The sequence below is a fragment of the Otolemur garnettii genome, unplaced genomic scaffold, assembly GCF_000181295.1.
Source record: "Otolemur garnettii isolate 467f Iridium unplaced genomic scaffold, OtoGar3 scaffold00013, whole genome shotgun sequence".
NCBI classification, from domain to species: Eukaryota; Metazoa; Chordata; class Mammalia; order Primates; family Galagidae; genus Otolemur; species Otolemur garnettii.
Window position 1 is genome coordinate 22,378,726 of NW_003852408.1, and position 7,741 is coordinate 22,386,466.

At 39.4% G+C, this 7,741-nt stretch overlaps 1 pseudogene; it reads right to left on the bottom strand.

The window, feature by feature from the left end:
* Positions 1 to 1,295: 1,295 nt before the first annotated feature.
* Positions 1,296 to 3,553, bottom strand: LOC100961181 (annotated as a pseudogene).
* Between the last annotated feature and the right edge of the window lie 4,188 nt (positions 3,554 to 7,741).

Genomic DNA, 7,741 nt, shown 5'->3' on the forward strand with positions numbered 1-7,741 from the left:
TTTGCGGATTAATTATGAGAAATTTTTTTCTTTAAAGAAATGTTCCAATCTTTTGATAAAATAAAAAAGGAGCAGAGAACTGATTAGATGTCAAGTGCTTATTAGAAATGATTTTTTAAAAGCTTTTTATATGTAAAATTTACGGACAAAGTTTGGAAAACCATTTAAAAGTAAAAATTAGTTTTAAAATCCAGGAAAAAAGCCCTTTGCCCACATGTTTAAAATTGAAAATCAATTTTACTATAGATAGTAGTTCTGTGGAGTGTGCATAATTCCTCTTATTTAGAGATCAAACAGCCATCCAAGATAGATAGATATCATGTTTCACAGGCATTACTTTTCGTCCCCTTTGTCACCCTCAAGTTTCATGGGACTAAAATTTACATGTTCTGTGCCATGTGGTCACAGGTCATTGGTTTTACAATGCGGCGTAAAAAAAATACTGTCATTTTGTTTCTTGTAAGTAAGTCCTACCTTGTGTATACAAGCAAAAAGAAAAAAAGAAGAAAAAGTGGGAAAGGGAGGTACATAAACCGTTTTTTGTTTGTTTCTAAGACAATGAAGGCAAAAGAATACAGAGCTTCTGTAGGTCAAAGTTGGCTGATTGCTGATTTGTATACACTATAAAATAATTCTATAAAGAAACCCAATATATCATTTCTTCATCATGACCCATCAAAACCAAGTATTTCCTCATTGTTCTTTCAATGTCAAATGCCCCCTAGAGTTGACCTTTCATTTTTAAAGGTTCTCACTACCTCATAAAGACTGAACTAGATGTACTGTTATCCTTTCTCTGAAGTGTAACCGTACACCACAGCACAATGGTGTCCAATTTGAAGAATAAAGGAAATCCTTCAGAAAAAATGAAAATCCATCAAGCTAAAAATCTAAATTTATTCTACTGTCTAATAAAAATATACATAAAAGTGCATCATCAGAATACATAATTCTTATGTCACTTTGCAAATTTTTCAAATGCAAACATAAGCCCAATCTAGATGTCAAACATAGCTTGAGGTGGTTCTTTTTGTTTTTATTTTTCTTTTTGTTAGGCAGTAATTTTTTGAAACTGCTAATGCAATTGTTGCTAACATGAGAATAATAATATTCCTGGCTTCACATACTAACCTGGACTTCTGATCAAGTGCTGATTAGCCCAGGAAGGAGGGCACCACAACAACCCAACTCCATTTTTAGTTGTGTCTCGTCTTGTACCCGCCATTCTCCATTTTTAGCATTTGAAGACAACAGGCTGAGTTGGCAAGTATTGTTTTGGACCCCTGAGGTTGTTTTTACTGATTCAATCTCAGTTTTATTGAATTCCTGATAACAGGAATAGGATTTGCGGGGACAGCAGGGATATCAGAAAGGTCCATACTGGGTGTTTTCTGAGACACCAACAGAGAAGCGGCTGTCTGGATGGCTTCTGAATGAGCTGTACTTGTCTCTGGATCAAGTTGTTCCTTTGTTTCTGTTTTTTCACATCCACTCAAAGCAAGACAGTTAGCATCTTCACTTGTTTCGTCCTCTTCTGTTTTAGTTTTCTTGGAACTAGCTTCTTTATGAGGTGGCGATGTCCTCGTGACTCCCTCTACAGGATTAGATACTTTTGTTGCTGCATTTTCTGAAGGTCTAGGTGGCGGATTTACCAGACACATTGAACAAACAACTCTGGAGACCACAGGCTTTGGTGGTAGAGAAATGGCTGGTTGTGTGGCAGTTTGAGGAACGCTTTCCCTCGATGTAACCCCTGAGCTTTCACTGGAATTTACTTGTGGCACAGAAACTTCGGTAGCCTGTGTGTTGGTCACAGATGCTGCTGTTGCAGCTGGAGCAGGACTGTTTCTGCCCCGAGAGCTGCCGGGACTGGTCCTCATAGCACTCGTAGATGAAGGCACAGACACGCTGCTATCACTGTCCGCAGACAAGTCAAGCCTACTGCCATTCAGAGCTGTGAATCTGACACCTTCTGCTGAATGCTTTTTCTTTTTCTAAAGCACATGCTTAGGTAGTAGTTGATGGAGTTGCTTTCTTTTTACATGCGTTGCAGCAATTCTCATATCCACCTCAAACATCTTGCTGTTTCTTGCTTTGCCTATACACTGTGTCTGTGAAAGCCTGAATGTCATGGGGAGATTGACACTCAGGTTTTTGTAGTTTTCTGTTTTTTTAAACACTAACCCAAATCACCCACACTGTGCAAAATTCTTTCTTGTCAGGATTTTCTTTGGGTGCCGGAAATGCCTGGGGATTGACATGAGCCAATGTAATAAATTCATTCTTTTCCAAGCTTCCAATTAGGATTCAAATTTTTGATTCCACCAAGCCCACCCACTCTAAACGTTGTTTTTCTGTCGGTGCACCTGCTAGAAGTACAATATAATCCTTGTACTTTTGAAAGAAGATTGGAGCTTCAAAAAGTTTGGACTACTCTACCTTACTCAGCAAAGTCTGTGATAGAAAGACTTTATTTAAACTCCTCAACCACAACCATCTGTGTTGAAATGGATGCACTGTATGTGGAGTTCTGTTGTGGGTATGCTGGTGTAATTATAGGCGCAAATTGGTACCTATCACTGGGGTTTACCCTGGAGTCCCATACAGGCAAATTAAGATTGCATTTTTCAGGCTGCTTCACTAGCACGGGATTTGGTCATTCCCATTTAGAAAATACCAAGAAAAATTATGTACAAGAGTTGATGCCATGGCAATTGGATAAAGCTGGCAAGTTCTTGCTCCTAGCATAGCCCAGGAAACACCAGTGACAAACCCTAATATATTGGAATAGACGGTGTGGTGTTTCGCCCATAATTTGATGCAATTGTTGCTAACATGATAATAATAGTATTTCTTCACGTACTAACCTGGACATCTCTCAGAGTTAACCTGAAGTTGTCCATGTTTGATACTAGATGTAAAATTTCATTGGTTATCTTGCAACCATTAAGACTTCTTATGCATCTTATATCTAATCTTTTAAGTAGACTGTCATCTCATAGATCCAAATCTTCTGGAATAGTCTGCAATGCTAATCTTGCAAATAAAATATCAATCTTTGTCCCATCAAAACAGAGTTTGATAACTGGCACAAATGCCTCTTCCACAGCTCTTAAATCTTTTACTTCTTCCTGTAATTTCAACTTCTCATAGAATGAGGTGAAAAAGTCCCTTCAATTAACATGTCTTGGTACAGCACACAGTGCATCAGTATCAGCACCCTTTGTGAGTCCGGACAAAAGGTGGTGACACTGATTTACTAAAAGGAAAAAGTTTCTTCCAACATTTTCAGTTACAGGCTATGGAAGTTTCTTGCTTTCATTGAGTCCTCGTATCCACTCTTTTACCAGGTTATTTAATTTTCCCCAAATTAGAATCCTGCACTGCAGTTCCTCTTCCTCTTCAGAAACCCCAGAGGGCTTCGAGTCTCAGTAAGTCTCTGTAAACGTTTGCAGTCAGTCCCCTGGGGGGCTGCTGAGCTGACAGGAAACCCACACTGCCTCTGTGGCGGCTGCGTGTGCTGTGACCCCCATGTTGTGACTGGAAACCGCATCGTGATCCACTGAGGCGGGGGCGGGGAGGGGGCTGCCTCAGCCCTGGTCCGACCCCACTCCAGCATCCGCTCCCGCCACTTTAAGCACTTCTGATAAAGGAATTCTTATTAGTAATTATTGCATAATGTTGTCAAAGAACTTTTTGCCTGTATTAAAATACGTTTTTTTAGATGTGATATACTGTAGAACTACTGTGCTGTAGTTCTATACGTCTGAAGTTATCAGGGAAAAAAATATAGTCACATCCAAAGTCAGTGAAAAGTTCTCTGTATTATGTCCTCAAGCATTAAAGAGAAACCTGTTCTGAGTATCTGAAGTAGCCCTTTCTTTCCACAGGATTGGTGATCAGAGTAGTCTTCCACTCAGACCCGATCATCCTCTCCCCACCGTCATCACACTCTCCTCCTTCCCTGCCATCTGTGGAGCATCTGGTGAGCCGTCATTCCCAGCAATCACTGAATGGCTGCAACGGTCTCTCCTCTTCCTCTTCTCCTTGGCTGCAGACGTTCTAGGCAGTGGCTCAGAAACTTGCTTCTCCTTCACCATGCAGTGGGACAGTGGGCGACAAGTGCCTTCCCCTCATTCATCACACTGTCTTGGCTCTGGGCTCTCATTTTCTGTAGGTATTTCATGATGTGGTATTTTAAATATAATGGCTTTCCACTCAATTCATGATCACTTTCACTTTATCATGCCTTACCTCAGTAGCCAGTCACAAGTTTCCTAGTGAATCTGGCACTAACGTAAGAATCTGACATCTGATTTAAGCATCTATGGCTGATGCTGCAATGACAAGCTTTACTCACACGGTCTCAAACTCTGAGCTCATTACAAACCAAGTTAAATGTATACAACTGCAATATGGACCCGCTTACCATGACTCTCCCCCAGCCTGCCCTCCACTTACACAGCCTGGAGAATGAAGTCACGCCGTGGTTCTCTCACTGCCTGAACAGTCTCCAAGCCACTCTCAGCACAAACATCTTCATTCGGTCGTCCATAGTCAGCTCTCTCCAGGGCAGCCTACCCCATTCTTCTTAGCTGAGCCTCCTCAAAGCATACACACAAAACACGGCCTTATCTGACTTCTTCTCAGCCAACTCTGCAACTCAGGGGAGTGGCCGTATACTCCCTCTTCTCATCAGGTTGATTTCTTGCTTGTTAATCCTCTATATCTCCATGTAGAGTTCCCTGGCATTTCTGCATCTATAGTTATCCACCAGCTAATTTTCATATGCAGCCTGTCTCCTACCAGCATGGTATTTTGGGGACTGCATAACAAGTTACTATTCATCAATCATAACTGAGTTCTTCCTCCAGCTGAAAACTCCCTACAGACAATTCTGAAAACTAAGGCCTGTATCTTGGGTGCTAAACATGAAGTCACTGATTAGCTCTGGCTCCAGATGGCCTTGCAGTTTCTGTTCCCAAACTAGAAAGTTAGATCCAGACATAATGAAATATGCACTGTAGGGACCCTAGTTAGGGACACTCACACACACACACACACACACACACACATTTGTACATAATCTCTATATGATATAAACCATATAAAAACAAGTAGAAGGCTTTTAGTGCTTTATTATATGTTATAATACAGTGCCCAAAATACAGTAACTCAAGCAAGATAAAAACATATTTCTCTCACATGTCATATTCCAGAACTGGCATACAACCCCAAGAGGCTTTGCTAGAAGAACTTAGGTTCATTCTATTTTGTGGCTCTTAAATCTCCTATAGTAATGTCCATGCCTGCCTGAGATCTGAACTCCATCTCAATGGAGGAGAATAGAAACAATAAATGGGCAAAGGAAATTTTCTTTTTAAGATATTTGACCTGAAAGCTACACCCATCACCTCTGTTCGTATTCCCTAGCCTGGAACTTCATCATATGGATGATATTAAGCTGCAAAGGAGGCTGGAATTCTAAGCTCTGGCTAGATATCCACAAGTTCAACTAAAACCTGGGAGGGACATTCTAGAAGTTCTAGAAAATAGTTTCACTTTTTGAGTTTAAAAAGAAATAAAAAAGAATGCATACTGAGGGAAATCAGCCCATCTGCCACAGACGTACTACTTACATCTGTGCCATTCAGAGAAAGAAAAATAAGTCCATTTAACCTGAGCACATATTGAATTATGGTGATGTAGGGGGTCTGCAATGTGTAGTAGGACCCGTAATACTTATGATTATAAAGAAACAGGTGGCTCTAGGCCAAAAGTGAGGAGAACTTATGGGGTGCTGCCATTTGTTACAAGTTAGTTACTATATTAAAAAAACCAACTTTGTGAAGATTGCTGTAAATGCATCATAATGGCTAACTTATCTCTAATGTCTATATTTACCACTTCTCAGTCAAATACCTCTCACAATGTTTGAACCATACAATAGTCAAATTTGACAATGATGCTATGAAATATAGATGAGAGAAGAACATATATTGTAGTCTGCATGTGAACAGTGTGAGGAATGTATTTTTGAAACAGCAATGAGACCAGTCGGCTTGTCCCTTTATATTCCCCTATACGTACACAATTTCTCAAGATAGCAAAGACAGAAACTTTGGCTCTGATCTTCCTGGAAATTAATTATTTAATTATTAGGTTCATTGAATCATACACTTTTTAAAAAATTGATTGCCTTAAACTAAATCAATGACTTATTAGTCATTGATTTAGGGATAGGTATTTCATGATGTAATATTTTAAATATAATGGATTCCCACCCAATACATGGTCACTTTCACTTTATATGGCTTATTTTTATTATAACTTTTAGTTATAGTAAATATTTATCAAAAGGAAACAAAGGCAAATAAATCAGAAATCCATTTTTTATCACTCAATATCAACAGGTTCTTTACTAATTAGTAAAGTCATGCTCTCCTGAAACATCCTGATTCTCATAGGAGAGTCTTTTTTTTCTTTTTGAAAGTCTTATATATAAACATTATGGAAGCTTTTTTTTCATTTGGTAAGCCAAAAGTATTAGCAGAAAGTAATACTTCTTATTGTACTTCAAGGTAGGTGTTATGAGGGAAAACAAACAAAAATAGAAAATAAGAAATTATGGACAGTAAATGTGTTTGATGTCGCTCCTGTGTCTGTCTGAGAGCTAGGCACCCTGAGAAAGGGTCTGGTCATTTTCTCCAGTGGCTGATGATTGGTTATAAAACTCTTGGTGTCACTTTATTCATAATCCAGGTCCAGTACTGACGCAAAAGGATGAATTTTGGGGTTCTTTCTACAGGGTAGATGGTAAGGCTAGAGCCAGTACATCCTCCAAAGATCTGAATAAAAGATTATAGAGCCAGTACAAGGGGTGGGGAGAACCAGAACTGAGTGGGAGAACTAGAAGGAACGGTCGTCCCTGGAGTGGTTACTGGGAGAGATCCCAGGGCTGAAGGCTTTTTGCTTACTCTATGTTTGTACGGCCAACCCAAGACACTTAAAGGGCCTGTATGTGTAGGATGGTGCTTCCCACAGAGTGTTCTAAGAAAGCACAAATTCCTCAGAATGTACAAAGCACAGGATCAATGGCTGAAGTGCTTTGTAAACATTACATCTCATACCCTTTCGTGAAAGAATTAAAATGATGTTAGTATGTTATAGACTTTGAAAAGGCCTATAGCAAACAAGTTATGATAGCCCAGTGGATAAAGAGGAGGTCTAGAAGATAGAAGAGGAAGCATTATGTGGAGCCAGATGTAATCTAATACATTCAAAACATAAACCGTGTGTTAAGATTGATTGTACAGACATCTTAACACAGTCTAGATGGGTGTGTGGATGGAAGTGTTAATCAGAACTCAAGAACAACCTAGACAACCCTATAAACTGAAACAAGAATTTTCTTCCTCCTCCTTCCATAAACCCAGAAGAGCTCATCATAAGAATTCTTATGGAACTAAAGAGCAGGAAGCTGGAAATATTCTCTTGCAAGTGGCACCATAAGATGGAATAAGCACTGCTTTTGAAGGAAATAGACTAGAGTCCAAGCCCCACTTAACCCAGCAAAAAGTTTTTTGATTTTGAACAACAACAACAAAAATTTCTTCTCTCATTTGCCTTAACGGAAATTCGTAATTTATTCATATTTTCTTAGTTTTTACCTAATGTCCTTTTTTACCCCAGGATTCCTTCCAGAATACTGTATTATATTTAGTGTTCATGGTCCCTAGGC